Source organism: Aythya ferina (genome assembly GCF_964211825.1).
Source record: "Aythya ferina genome assembly, chromosome: 27".
In the NCBI taxonomy this organism is placed as follows: Eukaryota; Metazoa; Chordata; class Aves; order Anseriformes; family Anatidae; genus Aythya; species Aythya ferina.
The window spans coordinates 1,313,141-1,325,717 of record NC_140310.1 but is presented as its reverse complement, the minus strand read 5'-3'; the positions used below and the strand labels follow the sequence as shown (position 1 = coordinate 1,325,717).

Here is a 12,577-nt window from a genome sequence, read left to right as displayed (position 1 = left end):
TAGGAAGGGAGTCCATCACTGTGCATTTGCACTAGTGCAATCTGGTCTTAGTGGCAGGTCATTGGCCATGCGGCGGTACAGATAAATACTGATAAGCAGAGATTTTTCAAGCTGGCACAAAGCCTGAGTAACTGAAACAGAAAGAAGAGGACTGGAAATAGCTGGACATTGCCTTCTTGTCAGTGTCCTGTCAGTTGTATGTAGCAAATTCACTGCAAGCATGTGGCTTCATTTTTACTGTGAATCCCAGCTCCCCGTGTGCTTAATTCCTTGAGCACTATTTGGATAAGCTACCATTTTCCAGTGTGATTGGATTTTCTTTATATGTAATTGGAAATTTGTGCTAGCATGCAGGCATGCACATAGCTTAGTCTTGTGTAGTGAGAGAATGATAAACAGAAAATTATTAGATCCTTACATGAGAAAGACAATGCAGCCCCTTGCTTTTGCATCTGCTTCTGTACATTTCAGCATTTAATCTTTTTTCCTGCCAAGCTTTAAAACACATCAACACAGGTGATCAAAATGTTTCCACGAGCATAAGTATTTCCAGGAACACTAAGATAAACACTTGCTCATATCATTTATGAGATGGGGGACACCTCAAGAAATCTATTGATTTGTCTCCCCTCCCATTATCTGGATATACACAGATGGAGGCTCTAAATACTACAAAAAGGTCATTTAAAATTTAGTACCTTTAAAGGTCACACAGTTTGTTTAGGCCAACAATTCAAATCCAGTGGGACACAGTTGAAACGAAATCAATATCTAAGATCTTCATAAAGAACCTGATTGTATTGTAATGCTAATGAACAGCAGAGTAGGCACACTCTTTAATACTAAAAGTTTTGACTCTGCTGGTTTCTTATCATACTTGCTTCACAGCACAGCTTAATAGAAAAAGGTCAAGAGAAAGTTTTAATTTTACATTGTTGAAATTCCTTCTCTCACAATCCAGTTATTTTGTGAAGCTTTGGATTCATGCGGGTGTTAAACTTTGGGCAACCCTTTGAGCAGCTTCAGTGACACTGACAAAAGCAAGACTCCTAAACAAAACTTTACAGAAATCTCCCAAGTTGTTCCCCTTTGTCAGCTATGTCCAAGTGGACTGTTTGAGGAATAACATTCTTCTCCTTAATGACAACTCCATTTAAATACTTCCAAAGCCCTAAAAGGACAAAGCTCCTGGGAACAATGACTAAATATATCCTGTCCCTGGTTTCTGGAATTATAGATTTTTAATCTTGAACAATGGATTTGAAGAAAACAGGTTCTGTTCACCAGAAATTATTTTGATTAATAACTCAAAATTACTTAATCAACAACTAAGCAGAGATGGAATATTTTTGTGTAGTTTGTTGATATCTCAGTGCGAGATGGTAATTACAAAGCCAACAGCTTGTATTCACCTTAACAAAACATGAGAAAAAATGAGACAAAGTTCTGTTTGTCTTATGTTAGAGTTGGGATCAAAAAGGAAAGTTAAGTTTTATGTGACAGTAGAAGAGACTGTCAGTAACAAAAACAAACAAGCAAACAAACAAACAAATAAAAATTGTCTAAATCCATCCTTAAAAATTGGAAGAATTAAAATTAACATTTCAGTTTCTGTAATCTGATGATTTGAATTACAACGGATAAATTAGGATGGTCAGCAGCCTTTCTCAGTTATGTTTGTCATGCAACTGAATATCAAAATCTCTTTTCCACTTTTTTAAAAGAAAAGAAAAACAGAAAAATAAAGACAAGACAAGAAAAGACAAGAAAAGACAAGAAAAGACAAGAAAAGACAAGACAAGACAAGACAAGACAAGACAAGACAAGAAAAGAAAAGAAAAGAAAAGAAAAGAAAAGAAAAGAAAAGAAAAGAAAAGAAAAGAAGAGAAACGAAAAGAAGAGAAAAGAAAAGAAGAGAAAAGAAAAGAAGAGAAAAGAAGAGAAAAGAAAAAAGAAAAGAAAAGAAAAGAAAAGAAAAGAAAAGAAAAGAAAAGAAAAGAAAAGAAAAGAAAAGAAAAGAAAAGAAAAGAAAAGAAAAGAGAAAAGAAAAGAAAAGAAAAGAAAAGAAAAGAAAAGAAAAGAAAAGAAAAGAAAAGAAAAGAAAAGAAAAGAAAAGAAAAGAAAAGAAAAGAAAAGAAAAGAAAAGAAAAGAAAAGAAAAGAAAAGAAAAGAAAAGAAAAGAAAAGAAAAGAAAAGAAAAGAAAAGGATCACAGAATCACAGAATTTCTAGGTTGGAAGAGACTTCAAGATCATCGAGTCCAACCTCTGACCTAACGCTAACAATTCCCACTAAACCATATCCCTAAGCTCTACATCTAAACATCTTTTAAAGACTTCCAGGGATGGTGACTCCACCACTTCCCTGGGCAGCCTGTTCCAATGCCTAACAACCCTTTCGGTAAAGAAGTTCTTCCTAACATCTAACCTAAAACTCCCCTGGCACAACTTTAGCCCATTCCCCCTCGTCCTGTCACCAGGCACGTGGGAGAACAGGCCAACCCCCACCTCACTACAGCCTCCTTTAAGGTACCTGTAGAGAGCAATAAGGTTGCCCCTGAGCCTCTTGGTGTCATCTGCGAACTTACTGAGGGTGCACTCGATGCCCTTGTCCAGATCATCGATGAAGATATTAAAGAGGACCGGCCCCAGCACCGAGCCCTGGGGGACGCCACTAGTGACTGGCCTCCAACTGGACTTGGCTCCATTCACCACAACTCTTTGGGCCCGGCTATCCAGCCAGTTTCTAACCCAACGAAGCGTGTGCCAGTCAAAGCCAAGAGGAGCCAGTTTCTTGAGGAGAATGCTGTGGGAAAGTGTCAAAAGCCTTGCTGAAGTCAAGGTAGACCACATCCACAGCCTTTCCCTCATCCACCCAGCGCGTCACTTTGTCATAGAAGGAGATCAGGTTCGTCAAGCAGGATCTGCCTTTCATAAACCCATGCTGACTGGGCCTGATCGCCTGCTTGCCCTGCAAGTGCTGCGTGATGACTCTCAGGAGGATCTGCTCCATGAGCTTCCCTGGTACTGAGGTCAAACTGACAGGCCTGTAGTTTCCCGGGTCTGCCCTCCAGTTTAAATATGGAACGCTTCATGAATAGAAAAGAAAAGAAAAGAAAAGAAAAGAAAAGAAAAGAAAAGAAAAGAAAAGAAAAGAAAAGAAAAGAAAAGAAAAGAAAAGAAAAGAAAAGAAAAGAAGAGAAGAGAAGAGAAGAGAAGAGAAGAGAAGAGAAGAGAAGAGAAGAGAAGAGAAGAGAAGAGAAGAGAAGAGAAGAGAAGAGAAGAGAAGAGAAGAGAAGAGAAGAGAAGAGAAGAGAAGAGAAGAGAAGAGAAGAGAAGAGAAGAGAAGAGAAGAGAAGAGAAGAGAAGAGAAGAGAAGAGAAGAGAAGAGAAGAGAAGAGAAGAGAAGAGAAGAGAAGAGAAGAGAAGAGAAGAGAAGAGAAGAGAAGAGAAGAGAAGAGAAGAGAAGAGAAGAGAAGAGAAGAGAAGAGAAGAGAAAAGAAAACTATGTAGAAGCACTTTTTATTTTCACTTCAAACACAGCAAAAATTCCAAATATGAGCTTGTCCTCCTAGACTCTGTGGTGTTTTGCCTTCTGTATGGGCTGGTTATCAGCAAATGAATGAAAAAAAATGTTTTAAATACTTATATTTAGTGCAGAAGAAAAAGGTAATGATTACATTCCTTATGGGGAAACCTTCCAGAATGTTTAAACTCATGGCTTTTTGTTGCCAAAACTACCAAAGAAAGGCTGGGAAAAACTGTTTTGGAGACATTCCTTCTTTTGCAAAAGTCCAAAAAATTAAGAGCAAAATATTATTAAAAATTAGTTTTTGACATACAGTCTACTTTTCTGAAGGGAAAGAACTTATGTATAGCCCAGGTTTTGCTTATCTGCTTATAGCATAGGTTTTGCTTATAGCATAGGTTTTGCTTATCTGCTATTGATTTTAGTTTGGCTTCTGCAACTTTATTGTTTAGGATGCTCAGAATACATACATATATGTTAGCATTAGTTAGAAATTTGATCAAATGCTGCTAATAGCTCAGTTCACAACTGCTGATTTTCCTCACCTGAAAAAAATCTTACAAGACCAACAAAAAAAAGTGAAAGACTAATTCTTCTCCAATTTAAAGGGCATATTAAAAATGTGACTTTATCTTGACAACTTAAAACAAAACCAAAACAAAACACAATGGGTGGTGAAAATCAGAGCCCCTAGGCAACTGCTATAAGCAATTATAGCCAGGATGCTTTCCTTATTGATACATAAATAGTTTTCTGATTAGCAGTCCCATCAGTTTGAGTCTGTTCTAGTGGCAGTGTGTGCATAAAAAGACACCTCTCCCTCTCAGGTACTAATTAAACTGTATTAACAGTTGTGATGCTCGGGATCATGAAAATACATTTTATTTGGGGAATTTTTAATGATTCTTCCACTTTTTAGAGTTTTGTACTGACAATTCTATCCTTCTTGTTGTGTTATCTCCTTCACTGCTGTTTAACATCTATGAGTTGTGCATAAACACTCTTCTGTCTGAACGATCCCACACTTCTGGCGTTTCCTCACTTTTGATTCACGAGACCCCCACATTTAGGTTTGCAGCTTGTAGGAGTTTGTAATGTGCTTTAAATCATGCTGCACATCTCCCAGTTTTTCTCAGAGCGGCTTGGCAGATAGGAGTGTCTTGTGAAGCGCGGATGGCAGCTTATCTTATTGAGAGCATGGAACAAGCCCCTCACAGTCCCTGGTGTTAAAGGGCTCTACTTATCTGGAATGAGTGGCAGAGTGCCCTGGCTCAGCTCTCAGTATATTGCACCCAGGGACATTGCTTAATGTGATGCTGTCAAACACCTCCTGGTGTGCTCAGGGCAAATTTCTGATTCACAGAGCTTCTTTAAGTGAAAACAGCCCCTGCTTCCTATCACAAGGGATGGAAAGGGTTAGTGACTACCACTGTTGGGTCAAGCCTTAAAGTCCTTACGTCTCAAGTTAAGCATATTTTTAAATGCCTTCCAATTGCTGTTTGACCATCTGTACAATGGTGAGAGCAGAAGAAAGGGGAAACTCCACAGCAGCTGGCATGGTGGCAATCACAGCATGTATGTGATGGGTAGATATGTTGTGTCCTACCCAGGAACTGTTGGGCTGGATTTACAGCCTGCAAACAAATAAAGGCCTTAGCTGCCTTTATAGTCTGGGCTGTCCTGGAAGCCATCAAAACCATAACAGCCTCCTCAGAAAAACTTATTGCACTTCTTTACCCCTCTACCCTCCATTATATTCCCTCATCAGCTCTCATCCTATTACCAGCAATTGCAGGATAATTTTTAAAGGGTACTTTCCCCAGTCAGAGCATGGCCACAAATGGGTCTATATGATACATCAATTTTTCTATCCATCAAGAAATAGTTGGATAAATTACAGGACCCAACTCAGTTTTACCTTACTCTCTTTATACACACCCTCAGAAAACTAAATAAAGTGGGAACTTTCAAGTCACATGAGTCTGTCTATCTCTTACTGAGCTGCAAAAAAGAGCAAAGGAAAAAAAATGCAGAATAGGAAGAGAGATGCTAAAAACAGTACATGGTATGGCCATGATGAGCACCAGAACAGCAGGACCTGCCTGCAAGGAATAGAGACCTGGATACAGAACGCCAGCCAGCCTGCCTGCCGACTTTCTCCCCTGGCTACCTCTCCAGCAAAGCAAAGCAAAGCAGAGAAAAAAAAAAAAAACAACCAACCAACCAAACAAACAAACAAAAACAAGCAAGAGTGAAGAATTCTTCTGTGGAATATTTATGCTTGAGGGAGGAGCATAGCCAAGCAGGAAGAGCAGAGGCAGATGGCAGGATGAGGTTTGTTAGATTTCACCTGGTGACAACAGGGGTGAGAAGACAAGAAGGAGATAAGGGGGATACAGGAGTTTTGGGGCTTCCCCCCCTTACCTGGGCTCATGGTTAGTGTGTCATTGGCATTTGTCAGATTTATCTTACATCCTTTGCTGTATCCCTGTTCAGAAACAGAAAAAGATTTCACTTAATTGTGTGAATCTTTGCTACTTACATTTCTGGAATGTTTTGAAGTCCAATTAGTAAACCTTCTACAAACGTAATGCTTTATTAGATAAAGGGATACGTGTATATATATTGTAAAGAGAAGAAATGACAAATATTATGAGAAAGAGAAAAATTAATTTAGTCAAAAAATGGGGCATAATTACACATGAAAACAAAAATCACAGTGGTTTGGAAATCTGAAAGAAAGAATTCTAATCTCCTGCAATCTGACCCAGCATTTTCTTCCTGAGGAACATGTCTCAGGTTGACAGGGATTCATTTTATTTTATTCTTGTCTTATGGTTTGCACTTAATCAGTGTTTTCACTAGCACAGCAAGAACAAGCTCTCACCTAGTAACAATCCTAGACTCAGATCGTAATAAAAAAAAAAAAAAAAAAATTAGCTGTTGAGATTACTGTAACAATTTGCCATCTAGTGGCCAATCAAAATCACACCCAGTTTTATGGGCCATCAGAACTGGATTATGTGCCTTGAAATATCTGGCGTGGCTCATGACATTCTCTTATACAAAACAAGTAATTTTGCAAAGCCCTGCTCACCTATGGACAATAACTTAAGACTTGAGTACTTAAGATAAGGTACCTTGATTCAAATTGAGCACTTCATTTCAGTTTACTGGTATGCTATTTTCTTTTTGCATGTAGATCCTGCCATGTTGTTCACTGTTCAACTGCAGCTATTTGCTCCTGAGTGGTTAGAGACACACTCATGAGGCAAGTTCTTTATTTCTAAAACTAAGGGATGATTTTTTTTTCCCATCGCTATACATTGTTAGTATAAAAACAGTGGGAAGACTTAGCAAAATGAGGACAATCAGACAGCACATTTTTTGTTTCAAATAGTGGGCTGGATTCACCAGCCCAACTTCAATTTTATCTTCAAGAGAATTCTGTCCTATAAATGAAAGTTTGCTCATGTATGCAGCCATCTCTCTTTGTTACTTGATGCAAACTGGAAGACTTTTTCTCATTTATTAGACAAGTTATCTGTTTAAGAGCTCCAGCCACATGGCCTGGCCCCAGAAGACAAAGGCAGGGACTGGAAGAATGATGAACTGTCCAGTGTAGGAGAAGATCAGATTCCAGACCATCTAAGGAACTTGAAGTCACACAAGTCCATGGGACCAGATGAGATACATCTGCAGGTCCTGAAGGAAGTGGCAGATGGAGTTGCTAAGCCTCTCTCCATCATATTTGAGAAGTCATGGTAATCCCATGAAGTTTCCACAGACTGGAAGACAGGAAACATAACTCCCATTTTAAAAAAGAGAAAAAAGGAAGACCAGGGGAACTACAGGCCAGTCAGTCTCACCTTTGTGCCTGGCAAGATCATGGAGCAGATCCTCCTGGATACTCGGCTAAGGCACATGGAAAATAAGGAGGTGATTGGTGACAGCCAGCATAGCTTCACTAAGGGCACATCGTGCCGGACAAATCTGGTGGTCTTCTGTGATGGGGTTACAGCATTGGTAGACAGAGGAAGAACAACTGCCATCATCTACCTGGACTTGTGCAAAGCATTTGTCACTGCCCCCCATGATATCCTTGTCTCTAAATTGGAAAGGCATGGATTCAATGGATGGACCACTTGGTGGGAGGGTCATTGGCTGGAGGGTCACACTCCAAGAGTTGTGGTCGACTGTTCAATGTCCAGGCGGAGATCAGTAATGAGTGGTGTTCCTCAGGGGTCAGTACTGAGGGGGACCAATGTTGTTTAACATCTTTGTAAGTGATGTGGACAGTGAAATTAAGTGCACCCTCAGCAACTGTGCCGATGACACCAAGCTGGGTGGTGCGGTCGACACGCTGGAGGGAAAGGATGTCATCCAGAGGGACCTGGACAGGCCTCAAGGTGGGCCTGTGTGAATCTCATGAGGTCCAACAAGGCCAAGTGCAAGGTCCTGCATCTGGGTCTGGACATTCCCAATCACAAGCACAGGCTAGGTGGAGAGTTGAAAGCAGCCTTGATGAGAAGGACTTGGTTGTGTTGGTCAATGAGCTTGACATGAGCCAGCAGTGTGTGCTGGCAGCCCAGAAAGCCAGCCATATCCTGGGCTGCATCAAAGGAAGCATGGCCAGCGGGTCGAGGGAAGTGATTCTTCCTATCTGCTGTGCTCTCGTGAGACTCCACTTGGAGCACTGCATTCAGCTCTGGGGCCTCCAACACAAAGATATGGATGCATTAGAACGAGTCCAGAGGAGGGCTACAAAGATGAGGGATTGGACCACCTCTCCTACAAAGAGAGGTTGAAGGAGTTGGGGTTGTTCAGTCTGGAGAGGAGAAGGCTCCAGGGAGACCTTATAGTGGCCTTCCAGTACCTAAAGAGGGACCTACAGTAAAGCTGGGGAGGGACTTTCTGTCATGGAATGTAAGACAAAGGGTAATATCTTTAAACTAAATGAGAGTAAGCTTAGAATAGATATAAGGACAAAATTATTTACTCTGAGAGTGGTAAGGCACTGGAACAGGTTGCCCAGAAAAATTGTGGATGCCCTATCCCTGGAGGTGCTCAAGGCCAGGTTGGATGGGGCTTTGAGCAACCTGATCTAGTGGGAGGTGTCCCTGCCCATGGCAGGGGGGTTGGAACTAGATGATCTTTAAGGTCCCTTACAACCCAAACCATACTATGATTCTATCATATACAAAAACCTGCCACGCCTAATTTAAGCAGTCTATTTCATGTAAATGATATTGCTTACCAGGGTAAGAGTTTCTGGGTCAATCTCTGATTTTAAAATGATTGTAACTGACAAAACTGTCACAACTTAACCTTGATAAACAGTCTTGCACACTGGGAAATACCCAGAGGTGACAGTGGGGAAGTTCTCAGTGGAATGGCTTCAGTGGTGAAAAGATCTTAATATGCAGGTGTCTAGATAAACTGGTGTCTTTGGCAGTGAGGGACCGTAGATGCTTCCTGCCCACTGATATGTATAAAGGATAAAGAAAGGTTAATTGCAGCAGACTTGGAGATGTGACTGGAATGTGTGCTAATTCTGCCATCCCAAAATACTTGACATATTTTAGCTGGCTGTCAGAGTGCATCCAATGATACCATTGCTGGGATTCCAGGCACGCCTTTAAATACTTTTTTTTTTTTTTTTAAATGAAAGCAAATAATCAACATTATTCTGATATCCTATCCTAGGATAAATACTGTTTTAACACATAAAAGCTGCCCATGTATACATATAATCGCACAATCAGGCACACCCAGACACACTCCCAATGTGCTCTCTTCTACATTAAATATTTTTATAGAAGAAGACTATCTGAAAAGCTAGCTAAACTTCCAGGACACATATTACTTGGATGGAAAGAAACTCTTGGAAAGACCTGGTAACCTTCAACATAGTAAGAGTCACATCCTGATACTCTTCTAGACTCCTTCCACCCATATCTCTATAGCATCTAAGCTTATGCACTGGATCCATTCCTCATTTCTGTGATAGATCTGAGTTCCAGTCCTAGTGGGATCACCACAGCACTGCACATTCCCTGATGCAGATAAACCAAATGCCTGTGCTATTTTCAAGGTGTTAATCTTGCGCTTAAGGCTAATAAGCCTCATGCATGATCCTCTCTGCATGTCAACCTTTGGCAGTTGTCATTAGGATAAACACTCTCCTTTGACTGTGAGCATAACTGTCTCTCCCATTGTTTCTGGGAATGGTCGCTGGCTGCTGGCTGCTTAGGAAGTGGCGGCAGTATTCTGTGGGTTCCTCACATGGAAATCAGTAGGCATTTTCTATCCATTCCCATGGGAGATCTCAGGAATCCAAATATTAAAAGATCCTTATCCATAAAGCTGATGAATAGCTTATAGAGGAACCATAAAGCTATGAATACCTAATGAGCTCTGTGATAGCAGGTGTTTCATATTATGTAGAACATATGCTTAAGTTCATACAATCATAAAATCATAGAATATCCTGAGTTGGAAAAGACCCACAAGAATCATCAAGTCCAACTCCTGACTCCACACAGGACTACCTAAAAATCAAGTCATATGCCTGAATGCATTGTCCACAGATGTCTTCAAAACCAGCAGGATTGGTGCTGTGACCACTTTCCTGGGCTCAACCAACCTCTCAGTGAAGAACCTTTTCCTAATATGCAACCTGAACTTCCCCTTTCACAGCTCCATGCTGTTCCCTTGGGTCCTGTTGCTGTCACCAGGGCGCAGAGGTCAGCACGTGCACTTCTGCTCCCCTTGAGAAGAAGCTGCAGCCCACCATGAGGCCTCCCCTGGGCCTCCTCTTCTCTATGCTGATTAATCCAAATGATCTCAGCCTCTCATTGTACTTCTTGCCCTCTAGACCCTTCACCATCTTCATAGCCCTCCTTTGGACACTCTTAACAGCTTTATAAATTTTTTATACTGTGGTGCCCAAAACTGCACACAGTGCTCAAGGTGAGGCCTCACCAGCACAGAGCAGAGTGGAACGGCCACTTCCCTTGAGCTGGGCTGCTCTCCAGCCTCTCGTCCCCCAGTCTATATGCATATACAGGGTTGCCCCGTCCCAGGTGCAGAATCCAGCACTTGCTCTTGTTAAACTTCTTGCAGTTAGTGATTGCCCAGCCCTCCAATTTGTCAAGATCTCTCTGCAAGGCCACTCTGCCCTTAAGGGAGTCAGCAGCTCCTCCTAATTTAGTATCAGCTGCAAACTTACTTAGCTTGCATTCCAGTCCTGCATCCAGATCATGTATAAAACATTGAAGAGAACTGGCCCCAAAATGGAGCCCTGGGGAACCCCATTAGGGACTGGCTGCCAGCATGGTGTAACCTCATTTGTAACCTTTGAGCCTGATCTGTTGGCCAATTGTTCACCCATTGTAGTATGTATTTTTATTCTTTTATCCAGAGAGATACTTTGAAAAACGGTATTGGAAGCTTTGCTGAAATCCAGAAAGATTACACCAACTGGCTTCCCTTGGTCAACTAGATGGGTAATCTTACCATAAAAAGAAATTTAGTTAGATAAACAGGACTTTCCTCTTGTGAACCTGTATTGACTGTGACCAATAGCTATTGTCTTGCAGATGTTTTTCAATATCTCCCAGAATAATATTCTCCATAATTTTATCAGGCACTGAAGTGAGACTGACTTCTTTCTTGCTCTTCTTGAGAATTGGAACAGTTTTTGCCAGTTTCCAGTTGGCTGGGACCTCTCCAGATTCCTAAGACTGTTGAAAAATAATTATGAGACATCTTCCAATGACATAAGTTAAGTATTAAGTTATAAGTAAAATGAAAGCTAATTTTTTCCTTCAGATCATGAAAATTCAGTCCAAAATCTTTGCTGCCAGGCTGTGGATTTAAAGATTGAAAACATTTTCAGACTACAGTTGTTTAGTTGTTTAAGGAAACCAAGGGACTGTATCTCCAGTGACACTTTACCTATTGTTGCTGCCTTTTAAATCCTTGGTCTTTCCCTGTAGTCCATCAATAAAATCCATCACTTTGCAAAACAGTTAAAAATAGGTTAATTGTCGTATAAAATGGCTACATGAAACACAAGGCAAATTGTTGCATAGTGAGCAGGAAATAGCACTGGCCAACTACTGTATCAAATAGATAAAATATCAAAATTCTTTTTCATGTGTAGGTCCTTTTCTTTGCTTTTGTTCAGAGCTGTGTTTACATTTCTGTTTGTCCTGTAGTTACAGTTACCAAAATCTGAATTAATTTCTTCTTTCATCTTTCTTTCTGGGGGTGCCGATATGTTTGGGTTCAAGGTCTAAAATTCAAAGCTATAACATGCAATGCACCTGCTCATGTGAAAACAGACCAACCTCTGAGAAACTTGGGTAAGGGGAAAGTGGACATATGAGCAACATGGTGTATGATTCTCCCTGCACTTTCTTTTCTCTCTGTTGTGAGGTACACTACGAAAGGTGCATCAACAAATTTGCCCCCAGGGTGCTCCATCCAGAACATTTTTCTCTAAGCTGTGCAGTTTGACAGTAGAGGTGCTGTGAGAGTTCATGGATGAATGAAGCATTATTCATAAAACAACAAACACAGTAGCCTAAATGCAAATATGTTGCCAAGAGGCCTGATGGATACAATAAGACTGTGAACTAAAAGAAAAAAAAAAAAAAAGAAAAAAAAAAGTTGTGGATAATAAGGTATTGGACCTTGTTTTAGAGTTCTTTGTAGAACCATTTACTCTAGTACCAACTGCAAATATACTGAGGAGTTGAAATACACGCTAAAAACATTTCAGTAAGCTTCTAGGTGTATATGCAATATTTTCTAAACAAAAAATACAAGATCTCAAATATGTATTTAATTTAAATGAAAAAGACAGTAAAACGCGAGAGTCTTCTAAGCCTTAAGTGAAGACTGAACTGCTGCATTCAGTTCCTGCCTTGGTCACAGACAACTTCCATAGAATCATAGTATAGAATCATAGAGTTATTTAGGTTGGAAAAGACCTCTAAGATCATAAAGTCCATGATAGAATTAAAACTGTACAGGGTAGATTG

General features: G+C 40.4%; 1 protein-coding gene across 7 annotated transcripts in view; it reads left to right on the top strand.

Moving 5' to 3' along the window:
* The window catches only part of LOC311424215 (gastrokine-1-like), a 39,658-nt gene that overhangs the window by 11,002 nt on the left and 16,079 nt on the right, over positions 1–12,577 (top strand). For 2 of the 7 annotated variants that reach the window (XM_084499177.1, XM_084499178.1), the window contains exon 1: positions 3,381–3,667. The exons of the other annotated variants lie outside the window; for them this stretch is intronic. The gene's annotated coding sequence lies outside the window, so the exon portion shown is untranslated. Of the gene's footprint in view, positions 1–3,380; positions 3,668–12,577 lie in introns of those variants that run through there. 7 annotated transcript variants of the gene reach the window in all.